This window comes from Molossus molossus, unplaced genomic scaffold, assembly GCF_014108415.1.
Source record: "Molossus molossus isolate mMolMol1 unplaced genomic scaffold, mMolMol1.p scaffold_m16_p_24, whole genome shotgun sequence".
Lineage (NCBI taxonomy): Eukaryota > Metazoa > Chordata > Mammalia > Chiroptera > Molossidae > Molossus > Molossus molossus.
In genome coordinates this window covers 13,535,631-13,555,568 of record NW_023425360.1, presented here as the reverse complement: position 1 = coordinate 13,555,568, position 19,938 = coordinate 13,535,631, and the positions used below count along the sequence as shown (strand labels likewise).

The following is a 19,938-nucleotide window of genomic DNA, read 5'->3' as shown; positions in this document are numbered from 1 at the left end:
CAGAACATGGGTGAGAGAAATGCTTACCTTTCTCAGTGATCCACGGGCATGGTACACACCCAAGGATGCACTTGGGCATGTCTCCCGCCAAACTCCCATCATCAAATCAGGAAGGTGGTCTCTTCACGACTTACATCCAGTCCTGCACCGCCGCTCCACCTGGGAAGTGTAGAGAATCACGTGGACATTTGAGAAACATACCCAGGTCAGGTAACAAGAGGGCAAGCAAGGGAAGCTGTCCCTCCCTCCCTCCTACTGTCCCTGGGACACTAAATGTGCTGGACCTCAGATCCGATGAGAACGACGGTATGAGTTCTCACTCATTTTGTTCAGCTTTCCAAGGAATGCTTATATGAGAAGGTCATCATTGATCCGAGCACGCTCTGGAACTGGAAGTTCAGCAGGGCAGGCAGGGTGGCTCATTAAGAAAGTGCATGACCTCACATGGCCCAGGGACATCCACACCCAAACCAACGAGCAAACGTGCACCTCTGGAGGAAAACTTCACGTGCCATTCAGGACGTCCTAACAAATGAACCCCAGGAGCTCCAAAAACACAACAGCTAACGAACGAACCTGGTAAGAACAAGGCTTACCTTTCTGAGAGATCCCAAGACATGGCACACACTCAGGGCCACACATCTTCCAGGACCCATATTACCCTGGGTCACTCAGAGAGAGAAAGGTCTTCTTTTCTTGGCTGATGAAGAACCTTGCAGTTCACCTCTACCTGGAACGTGAAGAGAAATCACAGGTATGTTTGAGTAACGTACTCAGGTTCTCAGATAACTGATCCATGTTCTCATTAGTGGGCCTTGCACCTGACTGTCACCTGCCTCAGTCCCTGAGGTATGACTGCAGAAAAGTGTGATATGATGCATGTAAATTGGTCTGGAAATAATATAGTGTTGGTGGGTAGAGGCCTCCTCAAATGAACAAGAAGCCCTGTGCTCAGATCCCTGGACAACACTGATCATAGACACCAAACTAATGCTATCAAAATACTGACCGTAAGTCAAGAGGCTCAGTAAGGCTGATGCCATAGTAGGGGCTGGCATGAGTGTGACCAAGGGTAACCTGTTCCTCACTCCCGCCTGCCCTGGGGAACTCAACGTGCTGGACCTCAGATCCGATGAGAACGACGGTTGGAGTTCTCACTCATTTTGTTCAGCTTTTCCAAGGAATGCTTATATGAGGGGGAGTCATCATCGATCCAAGCACGCTCAGGGATGCAGGACATTTTGGAGAAACAGCCTGGGCAGCTCACACACTCAGTGAGCCAATGGCCCCAGTGTCTTCCCAGGCCAGGATATTCTGGATCCTAATCTTTGGTTACCAAAACTGTCAACCACTCTTGGTAACAAAACAAAAAAAAAAAGAAAGAAAGAAAGACAGAAAACCCTGTATGCATCTAGAGCAGCAGTTTTCAACCTGTGGGTTGCGACCCCTTTGGGAGTCGAACGACCCTTTCACAGGGGTTGCATTAGACCGTCGGGAAACACATTATTTCCGATGGTCTTAGGAACCGAGAAACGGCTCCTCTATCCGTCCCCAGGTGGGTCCGCCCACATGCAGATGCGCCCACACACAACATGAGGAGCTGTATGACAGGGTCGCAGCATTAGGAAGGTTGAGAACCACCGATCTAGAGAAACATAAACAGATTGTTTCTGCCAGGTCTTCAGATTCCTAAAGCCAACGGCAGAAAGTGGGTCAGAGAAATGCTTACCTTCCTGAGTGATCCACAGCTGTGTTGCAGACAGGGACAAGCACCCGAACGACTCGCGCAGAACTCCCATCATCGAATGAAGGAAGGTGGTCTCCACGTAACTGACAGTCTGTCTTGCACGGCCACTCCACCTGGGAAGTGAGTGTAGAGAACCATGTGCACATCTGAAACATGTACCCAGGTCTTCAGGGAACAGTCCCCCGAGTAGAGCTTGCATGAGTGCGACCAAGGCGCGTTGCCCCTCCTTCCCACTGTCCCTGCAGCACTCAACGCGCTGGACCTCAGATCCGATGAGAACGACGGTTGGAGTTCTCACTCATTTTGTTCAGATTTCCAAGGAATGCTTATATGAGGGAGTCATCATCGATCCGAGCACGTGCTAGAGCTTTGGAAATTCAGCAGGGCAGGCAGGGAGGCTCCTTAAGGAAGTGAATGACTCCAGAGTCCTCCAGCAGCCCGGGAGCACCCACACCCCATTCAGGACACACAAACCAGCACTGCCGGCAGCCCCACAAACCAAAACTAATGGAGGGACGTGGAGCAGAGCAAGGCTTACCTTCCTGAGTGATCCCCAGCAGGGTGTGCCCTCAGGGCCCCAGATCTTCTGAAGTCTCCAGAACCTCCGTTCAGCCAGGATGAGATGGACCTTGTTTTCTGGCCTGATGATGAAACTTGCAGTGCGCCTCTACCTGAGAAGTGGACAGAAATCACAGGTGCGTTTGGGGAATGTCCTCAGGTCATTATATCCATCCGCTCCCACCTAGTGGGCCTTGCATCTGATTGTCACCTACTTCTGTCCCTATGTATGACTACAGGAAGGTGTGATTACATTGGTGTGGGTCAGGCTGAGAACATGTACACGTGTTTGTGGGCAGAGGCCTCCTCAATCGAACAAGCAAGAAGCCCTGCGCTCAGATCCCTGGACAACACTGACCACACCAAACTAACGCCATGAATATGCTGAGAGTAAGTCAGGAGGCTCTGTAAGATGGATGCCATGGGGGGCTGGCAAGAGTGTGACCAAGGGAGCTGCCCCTCACTCCCGCCTGCCCTGGGGAACTCAACGTGCTGGACCTCAGATCCGATGAGAACGACGGTTGGAGTTCTCACTCATTTTGTTCAGCTTTTCCAAGGAATGCTTATATGAGGGAGTCATCATTGATCCAAGCACGCTCAGGGATGCAGGGCACTTTGGAGAAGCAGCCTGGGCAGCTCACACACTCAGTGAGCAAATGACCTCAGTGTCTTCCCCGGGCAGGGATATAATGGATCCTAACCTTTGGTCACCAAAACTGTCAACCACTCTTGGTACAAAAAACTTTGTGCATCTGGGGATACGAAAACAAGCTATTTGGGACAGGTCGACAAATTCCTTAAAAAAACCGTAGAACATGGGCAGAGAAAGGCTTACCTTCCTGAGCGATCCACAGGCAGGGTTCACCCCCGGGAAACACTCCCTGCACACATCACACAAAACGCCCATCAGCAAATACAGGAAGGTGCTCTCTGCATGACTGACATCCCATCTTGCACGGCCGCTCCGCCTGTGTAGAGTAACACGCACTAATAAGAAACGTACCCAAGTTCTCAATAATAAGACACTGAGTAGTGCTGGCGTGAGAGTGACCAAGGGGAGCTGTCCCTCCCTCCTACGGTCACTGGGGCAGTAAACGTGCTGGACCTCAGATCCGATGAGAACGACGGTTGGAGTTCTCACTCATTTTGTTCAGATTTCCAAGGAATGCTTATATGAGGGAGTCATCATCGATCCGAGCACGTTCTAGAGCTCTGGAAATTCAGCAGGGCAGGCTGGGCGGCACACTGAGACAGTGAACGACCTCAGAGGCATTCACATCCAAGCCTCTGAGCAGGAGAGACACCCACACAAGCCACCTCTAGCAGCGTCAACATACAAGTTAATTAATGGACTTGGAGCAGAGAAACACTTACCTTCCTGAGTGATCCCCAGGCTCGGTGCACTCAGGGCCACAGAGCTTCTGAGAGTCCGGCAAACTTCGGTCATCCAGGGAGAGAAAAGTCCTCCCTTCTTGGCTGCTGAAGAACCTGGCAGTGCACCTGAGAAGTGAATGAAAGCATAGGTGCTTTTGAGTAATGTACGCAGGTAATTATTCCATCCTCTCCCCTTAGTGAGCATTGCGTCACATTGTCACCTAATTCTGTCCCTGAGATGTGACAGGAGATGTGATATCGTGTGTACGTCAGTGTGTAGGAAATATATACGCATGAGCAGATGGGCAGAGGCCTCCTCAACTGAACAAGCAAGAAGCCCTGTGCTCAGATCCCTGGAAACCACCGCTTACGAACACCAAGCTGATGCCGATAAGTATGGATGGTAAGTAGGGTTGTCTGAGGCTGACGTCCTGAGTGGTGCTGGCATGAGTATGACCAAGGGGAGCTGTCCCTCACTGCAGTTGTACTGGGGCATTAAATGTGCTGGAACTCAGATCTGATGACGACGACAGTATGAGTTCTCGTTTTGTTCCAATTTCCAAGGAATGCTTATATGAGGGAGTCACCTCAATCTGAACATGTTCTAGAGCTATGGAAAATTCTGTAGGCAGTCTGGGAGGCTCATTAAGAATGTGAATGACCTGCTCTGACCTGCCCTGGCCGGTTTGGCTCAGTGATTAGAGCTTCGGCCCGCGGATCAGAATGTCCCATATTTGGTTCCCACTAAGGGCATGTATCTCGGTTGCAGTTGGTCCCCGGCCCCGGTTGGGGTTGTGTGGGAGGCAACCACTCGATGTGTTTCTCTCACGTCAATGTTTCTCTTTCGATCCCTCCCTCTCCTTCCCGCTCTGTCTGAAAATAAATAAGTAAATAAAAGAACGTGAATGACCTAAGCACCCACCAGGTGCCCAAAGCATCCATACCCAACCCACTGAGCATGAGGAACTCTCAGTCCCTCCTAGAGGGAAGCCCCATGTGCAGTCACTAAACTCAAGTACGTGTAGCAGCTCCAAAAACCAAAAGCTAAAGGAGGGACTTAAAGCACAGCAAGGCTTACCCTCCTGAGTGATCCGCACACACGGTGGGCACTCAGGGCCACAGATTCTCTCAAAGTCCCACGAATCTTCGTTCATTCATCCAAAGGAGAGGTCGCTTGTTTTCTGGGCTCATAAAGAACCTGGCAGTGCACCTCCACCTGAGAAGTGAATAGATATAGTAGGTATGTTTGAGTAATGTACTCAGGTTCTCAGGTAACTGATTCATGCTCTCCCCATTAGTGGGCCTTGCATCTGATTGACACCTGCTTCTATGCCTGAGGTATGACTGCAGGAGGTTGTGATATCATGCATGTAGGTTGGTCTGGGAATATGTACACATATGTTTGTGGGCAGAGGTTTCCTCACCTGAACAAGCAAGAAAGCCATATGCTCAGATCCTTGCACACCATCAATTATAAACATCCAATTAAAGCCATGAATATAACTGACAGTAAGTTAGATAGCTCTCTGAGCCTGATGTCCTGAGTGGTGCTGGCATGAGTGTGACCAGGGGCGCTGTCCCTCACTCCTGCCTTCCCTGGGGCACTCAACGTGCTGGACCTCAGATCCGATGAGAACGACGGTTGGAGTTCTCACTCATTTTGTTCAGCTTTTCCAAGGAATGCTTATATGAGGGGGAGTCATCATCGATCCAAGCACGCTCAGGGATCAGGACATTTTGGAGAAGCAGCCTGAGCACCTCACTTAGTGAGGTAGTGACAGCCTGATACTCTTGACCCCTGACCATGAGTACACCTCAACTTTCCCCATACTTGGCACAAACCCTGTGAGCATCCGGAGACAAACAATCACACTGCCTCTGCCAGGGCTACAGATTCCTTTAGAAAATGATACAATGTGGGATGGAGAAATGCTCACCTTCCTCAGCAATCCAGAGGCAAGGTGCACACGCAGGGACACATTCCCTGCAAGGGCAGTTTGCCACACAGCTCCCATCAGCAAATAGAGGAGATGCTCTCTTCACGACTGACACCAAATTCCACCGCAGTGCTACCTAGAAAGTGCAGAGAATAACATGCACATTTGAGAAACGGAGTCAGGTTCTCAGGTAAAAAGACCCTGACTGGTGCTTGACTATGTGTGACCAAGGGGAGATGTCTCTCCGTCCTCCTAGTGTCCCTGCAGCACTAACTGTGCTAGACCTCAGATCCAATGGGAATGACAGTATGAGTTCTCACTCATTTTGTTCAGATTTCCAAGGAAGGCTTATATGAGGGAGTCATCATTGATCTGAGCCCGCTCTAGAGCTCTGGGAAATTCAGCAGGGCAGGCTGGGTGGCTCATTAAGAAAGTGAATGACCAAAGAGACATTCACACCCAAGCCACGGAGCAAGAGGGACACTCAGTCCACTGCGGGAGGGAAACCTCGTGTGTCATTCAGGACACCCACACAGGCCACCTCTAGCAGCTTCAAACATACAACAGCTAATGGATGGACATGGAGCAGAAAAACACTTACCTTCCTGAGTGATCCCCAGGCCCGGTGCACACTCAGGGCCACAGAGCCTCAAGAAGTCCTGCAAACTACTGTCACCCAGGGAGAGAATGGTATTTCTCTTGGCTGGTAAATACCTTTAAGGGCACCTCTACCTGAAAAGTAAACAGAAATCATAGTGCTTGTGAGTAATGTACCCAGGTGCTCAGGTAATTAACTCATGTCATCCGTTCCCCCTCTGTAGGCCTTGCATTAGATTACTACCTACTACTGTCCCTAAAGTATGACAAAGGCTTGATATTACATGTGTAAGAAAGTCTGAAAATATATACTCATGAGTTAATGGGCAGAGGCCTTCCCAACTGAACAAGAAGCCCTGTGCTCAGATCCCTGGACAACACCGCTTACGAACACCAAGCTGATGCCGTGAAGTATGAACAGTAAGTCAGGGGCCATCTGAGGCTGACGTTCTGAGTGGTGATTGCATGAGTGTAACCCAGGGGAGCTGTCCCTCACTCCTATGGTGCCTGGGGACTAAACGTGCTGGACCTCAGATCCGATGAGAACGACGGTTGGAGTTCTCACTCATTTTGTTCAGCTTTTCCAAGGAATGCTTATATGAGGGAGAGTCATCATCGATCCGAGCACGTTCTGGTAAGCTGGAAAATTCAGCGAGGCAGGCTGGACAGCTCATTGGGTAAGAGAATGACTCAGAGTCCTACAGAGAAGCTTGGAGCATCAAGATCCAACCACTGAACAAGAGGAACCCCTCGGTCCACTCTTGGAGGAAACCTCATGTGCCACCCAAGACATGCAAACAAGCACCTCTAGAAGCTCCAAATGGATGGACTTGGAGCAGAGAAACACTTACCTTTCTGAGTGATTCCCAGGCTCGGTGCACACTGAGGGCCACACAGCTTCTGAGAGTCCTGCAAACTTCGGTCATCCAGGCAGGCAATAGTCTTTTCTTGGCCACTGAAGAACCTTGCAGCGAACCTCTACCTGAGAAGTGAACAGAAATCATAAGTGCTTTGAGTAATGTACTCAGGTCCTCAGGTAATTAATTCATCCTTTCCCCCTTAGAGGGCATTGCATCAGATTGTCACCTACTTCTGTCCCTGAGGATGACAGGAGGTGGGATATCATGTGTGTAGGTCAGGGTGTAAGAAATACATAAGCATGAGTTGATGGGCAGAGGACTCCTCAATTGAACAAAAAGCCCTGTGCTCAGATCCCTGGACAACACTGCTTACGAACACCAAGCTGATGCCGTGGAAGTATGAATGGTAAGTGAGGGGCCGTCTGAGGCTTTTGTCCTGAGTGGTGCTGGCATGAGTGTGACCAAGGGGAACCTGTCCCTCACTCCTGCCTGCCCTGGGGCACTCAACGTGCTGGACCTCAGATCCGATGAGAACGACGGTTGGAGTTCTCACTCATTTTGTTCAGCTTTTCCAAGGAATGCTTTAATGAGGGACTCATCATCGATCCGAGCACGCTGACAAATGCAGGACATTTTGAGAAGCAGCCTGAGTAGTTCACTCAGTGAGGCAATGTGCTCAGTGTCTTCCATGGCCTGGAAAATCTTGGATCCTCAACTGCTGAGCACACCTCAACTGCCAACCACTCTTGGTACAAAACCCTGTATATGTCTGGGGACAGGAAAACAGGCTGCTTCTGCCAGGGCTCCTAATTCCTGAAGCAAATGGCAAAATGTGAGTCAGAGAAATGCTTACCTTCCTGAGCAATCCACAGGCAGGGTGCACACCCAGACACACACTTCCTGCACATGTCCTGCAGACTCCATCATTACATAAAGGAAGATGCTCTCTTCATGACGGATGGCCCATCTTGCACAGCCGCCCCACCTGGGAGTGTAAATAATGACATGCACATTTGAGAAATAAACCCAGGTTGTCAGGTAACAAGATCCCTAAGTAGTGCCTACATGAGTGTGACCAAGGGGAGCCGTCCCTCACTGCAGCTGTCACTGGGGCACTCAACGTGCTGGACCTCAGATCCGATGAGAATGACGGTATGAGTTCTCACTCATTTTGTTCAGATTTCCAAGGAATGCTTACATGAGGGAGTCATCATCGATCCGAGCACGTCCTAGAGCTCTGGGAAATTCAGGAGGGCAGGCTGGGAGGCTCATTAAAAATAACCACCCTGGCCGGTTTGGTTCAGAGGTTAGAACGTCAGCCTGCAGAACAGAGTTCCCCAGGTTCAGTTCTGGCTAAGGACACGTACCTCGGCTGCAGTTTGTCCCCATCCCTAGTTGGGGTTATGTGGGTGGCAACCATTCGATGTGTCTCTCTCATGTTAATGGTTCTCTCTCTTCCTCCCTCCCTCCCTCCAGCTCTATCTGAAGATAAAGCAAAAATGTCCTCGGGTGAGGATAAAAAACAAAACCAAAAAAGAAAGTGAACGACCTAAGAGGCATTCACATCCAAGGACTGAGCAGTAGGGACACCCACACAGGCCACCTCTAGCAGCGTCAAAATACAAGTAAATGGATGGACTTGGAGCAGAGAAACACTTACCTTCCTGAGTGATCCCCAGACTCGGTGCACTCAGGGCCACAGAGCTTCTGAGAGTCCGGCAATCTTCAGTCATCCAGGGAGAGAAAGGTCCTCTTTTCTTGGATGCTGAAGAACCTGGCAGTGCACCTGAGAAGTGAACAGAAATCATAGGTGCATTTGAATAACGTGCTCAGGTCCTCGGGTAAATTAATCCATCCTCTCCCCATTGTGGGCCTTGCATCTGATTGACACCTGCCTCTGTCCCTGAGGGATACTGCAGGAAGTTGTAACATCGTGCATGTAGATTGGTCTAGCAATATGTATGCATGAGTTGGTGGGCAGAGGCCTCCTCACCCGAACAAGCAAGAAAGCCCTGTGCTCATATCCTTCGACACCACTGTTCATAGACACCAAACGAATGCTATTAAAACACTGAAAGTAAATCAGGAGGCTCTGTGAGCCTGATACCATGGGGGTGCCTGCATGGGTGTGACCAGGGGCGCTGTCCCTCACTCCTGCCTGCCTTCCCTGGGAACTCAACGTGCTGGACCTCAGATCCGATGAGAACGACGGTTGGAGTTCTCACTCATTTTGTTCAGATTTCCAAGGAATGCTTATTATCAGGGAGTCATCATCGATCCGAGCACGTCCTAGAGCTCTGGGAAATTCAGCAGGGCAGGCTGGGTGGCTCGTTAAGAAAGTGAATGACCTCAGAGGCATTCATATCCAAGCCACTGGATAAGAGGGACACCCACAGAGGCCACCTCTAGCAGCTTCAAACATACAACAGTTAATGGATGGACTTGGAGCAGAGAAACACTTACCTTTCTGAGTGATCCCCAGGCTCGATGCACACTGAGGGCCACACAGCTTCTGAGAATCCTGCAAACTTCGGCCATCCAGGCAGGCAATAGTCTTTTCTTGGCCACTGAAGAACCTTGCAACGAACCTCTACCTGAGAAGTGAACAGAAATCATGGGTGCATTTGAGTAACGTGCTCAGGTCCTCAGGTAATTACTCTATCCTCTGCCCCTTAGAGAGCATTGCATCAGATTGTCACCTATTTCTGTCCCTGAGGTATAACAGGAGGTGTGATATCATGTGTGTACATCAGTGTATAGGAAATATATATATGCATGAGTTGATTGGCAGAGGCCTCAACTGAACAAGAATCCCTGTGCTCAAATCTCTGGACAACACCGCTTACGAACACCAAGCTGATGCCATGGAAGTTTTAAAGGTAAGTCAGGGGCCGTCTGAGGCTGACGTCCTGAGTGGTGCTGGCATGAGTGTGACCAATGAGAACCTGTCCCTTACTCCTGCCTGCCCTGGGGCACTCAACGTGCTGGACCTCAGATCCGATGAGAACGACGGTTGGAGTTCTCACTCATTTTGTTCAGCTTTTCCAAGGAATGCTTTAATGAGGGACTCATCATCGATCCGAGCACGCTCAGAGATGCAGGGCATTTTGGTGAGACAGCCTGGGCGGTTCACATACGTAGAATGTCCACTACATCAGTGTCTGCCTGGGGCCTGCGTATACTGGATTCTAAATGTTGAGCTACTAGAATTGTCAACCACTCTTGGTACAAAACCCTGTATATGTCTGGGGACAGGAAAACAGGCTGCTTCTGCCAGTTCTCCTAATTCCTAAAGCAAAGGGCAAAATGTTGAGTCAGAGAAATGCTTACCTTCCTGAGCAATCCACAGGCAGGGTGCACACCCAGACACACACTTCCTGCACATGTCCCGCAAACTCCATCATTATATAAAGGAAGATGCTCTCTTCATGACGGATGGCCCATCTTGCACAGCGGCCCCACCTGGGAGTGTAAATAATGACATGCACATTTGAGAAATAAACCCAGGTTGTCAGGTAACAAGATCCCTAAGTAGTGCCTGCATGAGTGTGACCAAAGGGAGCTGTACCTCACTGCAGCTGTCACTGGGGCACTCAACGTGCTGGACCTCAGATCCGATGAGAACGACGGTATGAGTTCTCACTCATTTTGTTCAGATTTCCAAGGAATGCTTACATGAGGGAGTCATCATCGATCCAAGCACGTTCTGGAACTCTGAAAAGTTCATCAGGGCAGGCTGGGCGGCCCAATGGGTAAGTAAATAACCTCAGAGTCCTCCAGCTGCTGGGTAGTGCTCAAGGACTGAGCAAGAGAAATATTCAGTCTACTCCTAGAGGAAAGCGCTATGTGCCATTCAGGACACCCTAACAAGGCATACACGTTAAGATTCAAAAGTCCGAAAGCTAATGGATGGATCTGGTGAGAACAAGGCTTACCTTCCTGAGTCATCCCCAGGCATGGTGCACAGTCATGACCACACATCTCCTGGGACACCCATGACCGGCGTCGTTCAGGGAGAGAAAGGTCTTCTTTTCTTGGCTGATAAAGAACCTTGCAGTTCATCTACCTGATAAGTGGACAGAAATCATAAGTGCATTTGAGTAATGTACCCAGGTTCTCAGGTAATTAATCTATGTCACCCTTACCAATTAACAGGTCTGGCCTTGGGTCATCACCTAGTGCTGTCCCTGAGGTATGACGACAGGCATGTGATACCTTTGTGTAGTGCCACAGCCACACTACACAATATAGACTACAACAGGAGCTCGCAGATGGGACAGAAAGCCTGGCATTCCCCAAATAGTATTTAACATAAACACCCAATGGATACCATGAAAATACGAACAAGTAAGTCAGGATGTTCTATGAGGCTGATGCCATGGGGGGCTGGCATGAGTGTGACCAAGGGGAACTATCCCTCACTCGTGCCTGCCCTGGGGCACTCAACGTGCTGGACCTCAGATCCGATGAGAACGACGGTTGGAGTTCTCACTCATTTTGTTCAGCTTTTCCAAGGAATGCTTTAATGAGGGACTCATCATCGATCCGAGCACGCTCAGGGATGCAGGACATTTTGGAGAAGCAGCCTGGGCGGCTCACATACTCAGTGAGCCAATGACCTCAGTATTTTCCTGTGGCCTGGGTATTCGTGATCATATCTGTTGGCCACCCAAACCGTCAACTGCTCTAAATACAAAAGCGTGTGGGCATCTGGGGCACGAAAACAGGCTGCCTCTATCAGGGGTGCAGATTCCTAAGCAAATGGCAGGACATGGTCAGAGGAATGCTTACCTTCCTGAGCAGTCCACCGGCAAGGTGCACCCCTAGGGACACACTTCCTGCACTTCTCCCACAAACTCCCATCATCAAATAGAGGAAAATCGTCTCTTCACGACAGTCAGGCGTGCACAGCCGCTCCACCTGGGAAGTGTAGAGAATCACATGCACCTTTGAGAAACGCACCCAGGTTCTCAGGTAACAAGACCCTGAGCAGTGCTTTCATGATGTGAGCGAGGGGCCCTGTCCCTCCCTCTTGCTGCCTCTGGGACACTGAAGGTGCTGGACCTCAGATCCGATGAGAACGACGGTTGGAGTTCTCACTCATTTTGTTCAGCTTTCCAAGGAATGCTTTTATGAGGGAGTCATCATCGATCCGAGCACATTCTAGAATGCTGGAAATTAGGAAGACAGGCTGCATGCCTCACTGGGTTAGGCAATGAGCTCAGAGTCCTCCAGTGGCCTGAAGGATCAATAACCAAACCACTGAGTAAAAGGAACAGTAATTCCACCCTTGGTGGGGAGCCGGTGCGTGCTTTGGGACACCCACACAATCCAGCGGCTCTCTAAAATCCCAAAGTAATGCGCAAGCTTGAAGCAGAGGAACACTCACCTTCCTAAGGAATCCCCAGGCACTGTGCACACTCAGCCCACAGATGTCCTAGGACGCCTGTGACCCTCCAGTCCTTCAGAGAGAGGTCTTCTTTTTGTTGTCTGGTGAAAAACTTTGCAATGCAACTCCATCTGAGCAGTGGACAGAAATCATACATGCATTTTAGAAATGTACCCAGGTCCCCAGGTAATTAATCCACATAATTCTCTACTCATTAGTAGGCCTTGCATCTGATGTCACGTACCTCTGTCCCTGCGGTGTTGACTTAGGGTGGGTGTGCATGTCAGTCTAGAAACACGTATGCATGTGTTCGTGGCCAGAGGCCTCCTGAAGTGAACAAGCCAGCCCTGGGCACTGATCCTTCACCACATGCCTGCCTCCCCATGAAACTGGAAACTCTGACCTCATGGGGCTGCTACAACAGACCAAGAACTTCCATTCTCATTGCCAGGACTCTGACCAAACCAGCTCTTACTAACTGCGAACGTCAAGTAATACTAAACACTTAGACTCCGCTGTCACAAGGGCAGTGTTTTGATGGGAACAGCGACCACTGAAAGAACGAGACCATGAGGCTAGGCCTGCCACCACCAGCACGACCCCCAAGGCAGAAGTGGCCCATCCTAATCTCAAGTAGCCCGGCGGCTTCCAGCCAGGCGCTTTTGCACGCTGAGACAAATGCCCCCAGCAGCACAGAAGAAAACCAGCAGGACTCACAATGAAACCCATTAAAACTGGGCCATGTTCTTCTCATCCAGAGACATTGCAGACCTGGACCCCATGGGATTCAATGTGACTCCTTCCTCCCCTGGCATCAAAACACTACCAATGACCCCGTAGAGCTCCTGTGCTTCAAACATGAAGACGGGAGGAAGAATTAAAGAGATGTACTTCCTCTGAACCAGGGGACGTGAACATTTCCAAGGAAGACCGCATGGCAGTGCGCTTGCGCCTACAGAGCCCACAGTCCCTAGAAGAAAATGGGAGAAACTGGTGCGAAGAAAACAGCACAGCAGGAGTTGACACATGGACCCAAGAAGCTCTCTGCCAAGGGGCAGAGGGACAAAGGGAATGTTGGCCAGGCAATTCAAATCAGGGATGACCGGGGGCTGTTGTGGGCCAGTGGACCTACTGAGTAAACATTACTAGGAATAACAACTGAGTCCTTATGCTCTGGGATAGGAATGGTCAAGTGAACAACGGTCAGAAACCATGGAGCCACACACAGCACCACTGAACTTCACCTGGCAGGCAGGGTGCATGCCCTCAAGACCCTGAGAGGTCCAGAAAGCCAATGACAATGACTTTGGTTGAAACAAATGAGACAGTACATCACAAATAAACCAACACTAGGACACATCCTCCACGTGACCTTCTGCACCTATTAAGGCCACCAGCCGTCACAGCGTCCTGATTCCAAGCTAAGTCCACAGAACTGACATGGTTGGCCACCTTGCATGTGAAATGGGTGACTAGTTGAAATACAGACGAGGCCAACTGTAGCACCATGGCCTGGTATTGCTTGGTCCCACCCCCAATCACAGGGTGGGCACTAGTGTCCTTAACCAGCCAAAATGCAAGAACAAGGCCTCTCTAATCAGAAACCATGGGAGAGACGGCTGCTCGGGTCCCACTTGAGACCTCTAAATCTACCTTTGAAGCAAAAACCTGGCCAGAACACATCCATGTCATTGTCCCAATGGGCCTGAGCCACACTACACCATTAGTTATAATTAAAATACATTTGTGGACAAGAGAAGATGACTAGCCACTTGCTCAAACACCACTGATCATAATCACCCAACAAATGACGTGGAAATACTGACAGTAAGTCAGGGGCTCTCTGAGGCTGATCCCCTGAGTGGTGCCTGCATGAGTGTGACCAAGGGGAGCTGTCCCTCACTCCTACTGTCCCTGGGGCACTAAAAGTGCTGGACCTCAGATCCGATGAGAACGACGGTAGGAGTTCTCACTCATTTTGTTCAGCTTCCAAGGAATGCTTTTGAGGGAGTCATCATCGATCCGAGCACATTCTGGGATGTAGAACATCTTCATGAGGCAGCGTGGATGGCTCACCCAGTGAGCCAATGACCCTCATGTCTTCCAGTGACCAGGAATATCCAGACCCAAGCCACTGAGCAAGAGGAACTGTCAGTCACTCTTGCAGAGAAACCCCATGTATCATAGGGGACCTATGGACAGGCTGCCTCTAGTACATCTAAAATATTCAATAAAATTTAGGGCAGAGGGATGCTTACCTTCCTGAGCAATCCACAGGCAGGGTGCACACACTTCTAATAGGGCCGCTACACACCTCTGGTCGTCAATAATAAGGAGTGTCGTCTCTTCATGGTTGAAAGTGAGCTTTGCACGGTCGCTCCACCTGGGAAGTGTAGGAAAAACACGTGCAAACTTGAGAAATGTATCCAGGTTCTCAGGTAACAATACCCTGAGTGGTGCTTGCATAAGTGTAATCCAGGGGAGCTGTCCCTCACTCCTATGGTGCCTGGGGACTAAACGTGCTGGACCTCAGATCCGATGAGAACGACGGTTGGAGTTCTCACTCATTTTGTTCAGCTTTTCCAAGGAATGCTTACATGAGGGAGAGTCATCATCGATCCGAGCACGTTCTGGTAAGCTGGAAAATTCAGCAAGGCAGGCTGGACAGCTCAATGGGTAAGAGAATGACTCAGAGTCCTACAGAAGCCTGGAGCATCCAGATCCAACCACTGAACAAGAGGAACCCTTCGGTCCACTCTTGAAGGAAACCTCATGTGCATTCCAGGTCATGCAAACAAGCACCTCTAGAAGCTCCAAATATCCGAAAGCTAATAGATGGACTTGGGGCAGAGCAAGGCTTACCTTCTTGAGTGACACACAGACATGGTGGATACTCAGGGCCACACATCTCCTGGGAGTCCGGTGAACCTCAGGTCATCCAGAAAACGAAAGGTGTTGTTTTCTGGGCTGAAGACAAACCTTGCAGGGCACCTTTACCTGAGAAGTAGACACAAATATAGGTGCATTTGAGTAATGTACTCAGGTCCTCAGGTAATTAATCCATGTCATCCGTCCCCCCTTCACAGGCCCTGCATCTGACTGTCACCTAGTCTGTCCCCGAGGTATGACTGCATGAGGGTTTGGCATGATGCGTGTAGGTCAGTCAGAAAATATGGATGCCTGTGTTCGTAGGGAGAAGCCTCCGCTACTGAAATAGCAAGACGCGTGCAGAGATCACTGACCAAACAGCCTGCATTCCCGAAAGACGACCTTTTTCTTAAAAAAGAAAGTGAAGAAAACTTTGACCTCGTAGGGCTAGTGAAAGAGGCTAAAGACTCCCTCTTTCAAAGCCATTCCTCTAGGAACACATAAAGCAGTGCGACCCTAATACACACTCTCTGACCATGGCCACGACTGGCAGCACCAACGTCTGGTTCCCCCAGACGGTCATGAACGAACCACCTTTCATGGAAATACAATGACCACCGAAACCAAGAGATCACTTACACATGGCCTGCCACCATTATCATGCGACCTAGAGGGCAAAAGGGCCCTGTCCTCCACTCAAAGGGCCAAGTGACCATCAGACCTGGCACCTGTTTGTGCTAACAAAGCCAAATGTCCCCAGTGGGACAAAATAAAACCTAAGGAACATGTCTGGTCTTCATCCACCACGATTCAAACAAAACCCCATGTTAAACTAGGCTACACTCTCATCCAGAGACATTGCAAACCTTGACCCTATGCAATTCCAAGGGACCTCTTTCCTCCCCTGGCACGGAAAACACTACTAGTGACCAACTAGAGCTCCTGCGCTTCAAACACAAACAGGAGGAAGGATGAAATACGATACTTCCTCTAAACAAAGGCACGTGAACATGTGTAAGACGGAAACACATCCTGGCAGTCTCTGCCCTGCCCACATGCGTCCACTGGTAAGACACAATCCCTCCGTAGAAAATGGGATGCACAGATTCCAATAAAAGCGATGAAGTAGCACTGACCTGGGAAGCCCTCTGCCAATGGGCAAAGGAGAAAGAGAATGTTGGTCAAGCCATTAAAATTAGGGATGGCCAGCAGCAGTCACAGGCATTGATGTCTTCAGTGGTGCTAAAAAATAAATCCACTGAGTCCTGGCCGGTTTGGCTCAGCAGTGAGAGCGGCGGCCTGCAGTCCGGAGAGACCCGGGTTCAGTTCCCGCTAAGGGCATGTACCTCGGTTGCAGTTTGTGCCCGGCCCTGGTTGGGTCATGTGGGTGGCAACCATTTGATGGGTCCCTTTCACATCAATGTTTCTCTCTCTCTCCCTTTCACTCTATATGAACAAAATATCAAAAAAATGTCCTTAGGTGAGGACTAAAAAAATAAAAAATAAAAAAAAAATTAGTCCACTGAGCATCACTACTCTGGACAGGAAACAAGTGAACGTAGGTAAGAAACCACTGTGCTATACACAAGAACACAAGCCACCCTGAAATCCAGTGACGAAAGGGTCCGAAGAAACACATGGAGATGGTACATCCCATCCCAGGGCAGCCCACAGAACCTAGTAAGATGTGTTCTCATAATGACCTTCGGTTCCTCTCCAGGCCACCTGCCAACACAGCTTCTTAATGTCAGACCTGCGTCCACAGCAGAGTCCATGGCTGACTACCTTGGATATAGATTGGTCGAGTAGTTAAAACAGAGGAGCTTCCAACAGCAGCACCACGGCCGAATGTTCCCTCTATCCCCACCCCCAATCCCATGTTGGGCACTAATGTCCTCACTTCCCAAAAGGCAAGAACAGGTTCACAATGTGCTGGGCCTGGGTCTGTTATCAGAAACCATGTTCTACTTCAGCTCTACATACGCAAACCCGAAGGGCTATGTCCGAGGCAGGATCCAAGCAAGGACACGTTGATGGCATGGGCCCACAGTCCTGCAATCCAACCATTAGGACTATAACATGAGCCAGCTGACGAGACAGAGCCTGCCATTCACCCAAACACCATCGATCATAAACACCCAACTAATGCAATGACAGCACGTCTAGAGGCGCTCTGAGGCTGACATCGAGGGAGGTGCTGGCATGATTGTGACCAAGGGGAGCTGTCCCTCACTCCTGCCTTCCCTGGGCTCTAAACGTGCTGGACCTCAGATCCGATGAGAACGACGGTTGGAGTTCTCACTCATTTTGTTCAGCTTTTCCAAGGAATGCTTATATGAGGGAGACTCATCATCGATCCGAGCACGTTCTGGAAGCAAGACATCGAGGAGAGGCAGCCTGGGCAGCTCAACTAGTGAGCCAGTGACCTCAGTGGCCTCCAGTGGCCAGAAATGCACAGATCCCTGCCACAGCGAGAGGGACTGGCAGGCCTCTCGAAGCTCAACCCATAGGCCACTGTGGACACATGAACAGGCTGCCTGTACCAGGTCTACAAACCCCTCGTCCAATGGAAGAACACAGGAGATAGGAATGCTCACCTTCCCGAGCATGGAACACCCAGGCACACACATGGTCCAGGACTCCGACACAGCTACAGGCATCAAAGGACAAAGCGGTGGCCCCATCACAGCTGACCATGATCGTGCACGCACACTCCACCTGGAAGTGTAGCAGAATCCCACGCAAATTTTAGAAACATACCTGGATTCTAGGGAACATGATAAAATCCGTTGCCAACCATGCCACCGGGGGGGGTAAGCCTTGCACCTGTCTATCATGTTCCTCTATCCCTTAGGTGTGGCATCAGGTGTGTGTGATACCCTGAGGGTGTGCAGGTGTGCGCGGGTGGCCCTGTGCAGAGGACTCAGCAACTGGACAAGCACACCATGGCCATATCCCAGCACCATCATGCTTTGCTTCCCAACAACAGAAGACAGGGTCTTCAAACCAAAGAATGCAAGTCTGACGTCAGAGTCTTCCAAGATAATTTACAGACTCCTCCTCCCACAGCCGGTCTTCCTGGCCAATCATGCCGACTATACGTACACCCTCTTTCTGACTGTGACTGTGACATCAGCTTGGACACTGCATGTATGCTGAAGCTGTCACAGGTAAACCACACGTGACAGAAATCAGTGATCACTGGAACACGAAGCCATGCACATGGAGGTGGCCCCAGTGGCACTCTGGCAGAACTAGCCTGTCTTAACCATAAGTGAGCAAAGGAGTTCAGGTCAGGAGAAGCGCTGTAATAACTAAGCTGAACTGTCCTCATGGGCAGCAGGTAACCAGACAGAAATGGCTCCTCTTCTACCACCATGACCGAGGGTAACACCGCATTGGACCAGGGCACATCCCCCTTCTGGGACCTGGCGTTTCCTCACCCAGGAAGATTTAAGGCCTGACCTTTGTGGAAATGTTACAACACTCGGATGCCTTGGCCTGAGGAGCATCCTCATGCCTGTGATGAGCATAGCCACATAAAATTTGGATTTTGCATGAGCCAACGACCTGGGATTCAACACGTGACCCCACCCTCGGCTAATAATTCCACAGAAGACCTCACAAAGCTCAAATGTTTCATTCTGAAGTACTAGAGCTGAAATAAAAAATCTTCCACATTAAAATTTACTTTCTTTATTGATTTTAGAGAGAGAGGAAGGAATAGACAGATGAAAACATCAATGAGAGAACACTGACTGGCCGCCTCCTGCACACTCCCCACTGGGGATGGGGCCCACACCTGGGCATGTGCCCTGCCCATATATCAAACTGGTGACGTCTTGGTGCAGGTCGATGCCCAGCCACAGAGCCACCCCGACCGGGCCAGGTCTCCCACACCAGGCCTCTCCAAGGGGCCGGCCGGTGCACAGCAGGGCACTGAGACCCCAGCACACAGCACCTCTGCAGAGCTCACAGGCTTCCACAAAAATCACAACTGTGGGAAAAGGTGTGAGAGAACCTGTGTCAGGAAAGTCGGCCCACCCTGGAGAAACACTTTGACCTTAAAACCTCGGGGCTCAGGACCTAAGCAGTCTGATGCAGTGCAGGCAGGACCTCCAGAAGGCACCCAAAACAGAACCAGTGAGCAACACTCTGAAACGGAGAGGACTGGAGAACAACTTCACCCACCGCAGCACATGGACGAAGGCCCTGAGCCTCCCTGGGAGACAGCAATCGGAAGCCCCATCAGGGCCACAAAAAAGTCCTGGGAATCCAATGACCACAGCTGGAGCAAGGACTGTCTGTCCTGTGGAAACACACTCAGACCTGTCCTTTCCGGGACAGTCCCTTCCCACCCAGGCCAGTCACTGCCGCAAATTCACCTCGGTGCTAGGACCACAGCAACGTCCATTTCTGCACCATGTTTATGGGCTGCACAGGTCTACGACAAATAGAAGCTTCCGACAGCAGCACCAACATCTAATCATCCACAACTTACCCAATACCTTAAGGAACTCAGAATTCCTCACCACCAAGTCAAAAGGCAAGAATAGGTATGGCTACCTGCTGGGTCATAGGCTCTGATCAGAAGCTAGACAAGTTTGG

The 19,938-nt window shown here is 50.2% G+C and overlaps 1 long non-coding RNA gene, 18 other non-coding genes and 1 pseudogene across 19 annotated transcripts; all 20 read right to left on the bottom strand.

Moving 5' to 3' along the window:
• Positions 1-33: 33 nt before the first annotated feature.
• On the bottom strand, positions 34-14,840 carry LOC118640896. The gene is made up of 18 exons (XR_004961486.1): positions 14,721-14,840; positions 12,463-12,593; positions 11,865-11,993; positions 11,009-11,139; positions 10,404-10,535; positions 9,537-9,667; positions 8,734-8,859; positions 7,927-8,058; positions 7,065-7,195; positions 6,218-6,348; positions 5,617-5,752; positions 4,758-4,895; positions 3,680-3,805; positions 3,141-3,273; positions 2,286-2,418; positions 1,730-1,860; positions 597-730; positions 34-159 (listed from the first exon to the last, which is right to left on the bottom strand). It is a non-coding gene; the product is annotated as an uncharacterized LOC118640896 (long non-coding RNA).
• LOC118641068 lies at positions 281-374 on the bottom strand. The gene has a single exon (XR_004961532.1). It is a non-coding gene; the product is annotated as a small nucleolar RNA SNORD116 (small nucleolar RNA).
• On the bottom strand, positions 1,119-1,215 carry LOC118641070. The gene has a single exon (XR_004961534.1). It is a non-coding gene; the product is annotated as a small nucleolar RNA SNORD116 (small nucleolar RNA).
• LOC118641057 lies at positions 2,006-2,099 on the bottom strand. Its single transcript, XR_004961522.1, has one exon. It is a non-coding gene; the product is annotated as a small nucleolar RNA SNORD116 (small nucleolar RNA).
• LOC118641071 lies at positions 2,800-2,894 on the bottom strand. The gene has a single exon (XR_004961535.1). It is a non-coding gene; the product is annotated as a small nucleolar RNA SNORD116 (small nucleolar RNA).
• Positions 3,407-3,500, bottom strand: LOC118641056. Its single transcript, XR_004961521.1, has one exon. It is a non-coding gene; the product is annotated as a small nucleolar RNA SNORD116 (small nucleolar RNA).
• LOC118641091 lies at positions 4,186-4,274 on the bottom strand (annotated as a pseudogene).
• On the bottom strand, positions 5,295-5,391 carry LOC118641069. Its single transcript, XR_004961533.1, has one exon. It is a non-coding gene; the product is annotated as a small nucleolar RNA SNORD116 (small nucleolar RNA).
• Positions 5,897-5,990, bottom strand: LOC118641086. The gene has a single exon (XR_004961548.1). It is a non-coding gene; the product is annotated as a small nucleolar RNA SNORD116 (small nucleolar RNA).
• Positions 6,739-6,835, bottom strand: LOC118641073. Its single transcript, XR_004961537.1, has one exon. It is a non-coding gene; the product is annotated as a small nucleolar RNA SNORD116 (small nucleolar RNA).
• Positions 7,587-7,681, bottom strand: LOC118641078. The gene has a single exon (XR_004961541.1). It is a non-coding gene; the product is annotated as a small nucleolar RNA SNORD116 (small nucleolar RNA).
• Positions 8,200-8,293, bottom strand: LOC118641055. Its single transcript, XR_004961520.1, has one exon. It is a non-coding gene; the product is annotated as a small nucleolar RNA SNORD116 (small nucleolar RNA).
• On the bottom strand, positions 9,259-9,353 carry LOC118641066. The gene has a single exon (XR_004961531.1). It is a non-coding gene; the product is annotated as a small nucleolar RNA SNORD116 (small nucleolar RNA).
• On the bottom strand, positions 10,060-10,154 carry LOC118641077. Its single transcript, XR_004961540.1, has one exon. It is a non-coding gene; the product is annotated as a small nucleolar RNA SNORD116 (small nucleolar RNA).
• LOC118641059 lies at positions 10,677-10,770 on the bottom strand. The gene has a single exon (XR_004961524.1). It is a non-coding gene; the product is annotated as a small nucleolar RNA SNORD116 (small nucleolar RNA).
• Positions 11,526-11,620, bottom strand: LOC118641075. The gene has a single exon (XR_004961539.1). It is a non-coding gene; the product is annotated as a small nucleolar RNA SNORD116 (small nucleolar RNA).
• Positions 12,134-12,227, bottom strand: LOC118641054. The gene has a single exon (XR_004961519.1). It is a non-coding gene; the product is annotated as a small nucleolar RNA SNORD116 (small nucleolar RNA).
• LOC118641061 lies at positions 14,396-14,486 on the bottom strand. Its single transcript, XR_004961526.1, has one exon. It is a non-coding gene; the product is annotated as a small nucleolar RNA SNORD116 (small nucleolar RNA).
• Positions 14,841-14,986: 146 nt separating the features above from the next.
• On the bottom strand, positions 14,987-15,083 carry LOC118641080. The gene has a single exon (XR_004961543.1). It is a non-coding gene; the product is annotated as a small nucleolar RNA SNORD116 (small nucleolar RNA).
• Positions 15,084-17,592: 2,509 nt separating this feature from the next.
• LOC118641081 lies at positions 17,593-17,689 on the bottom strand. The gene has a single exon (XR_004961544.1). It is a non-coding gene; the product is annotated as a small nucleolar RNA SNORD116 (small nucleolar RNA).
• Positions 17,690-19,938: the final 2,249 nt, after the last annotated feature.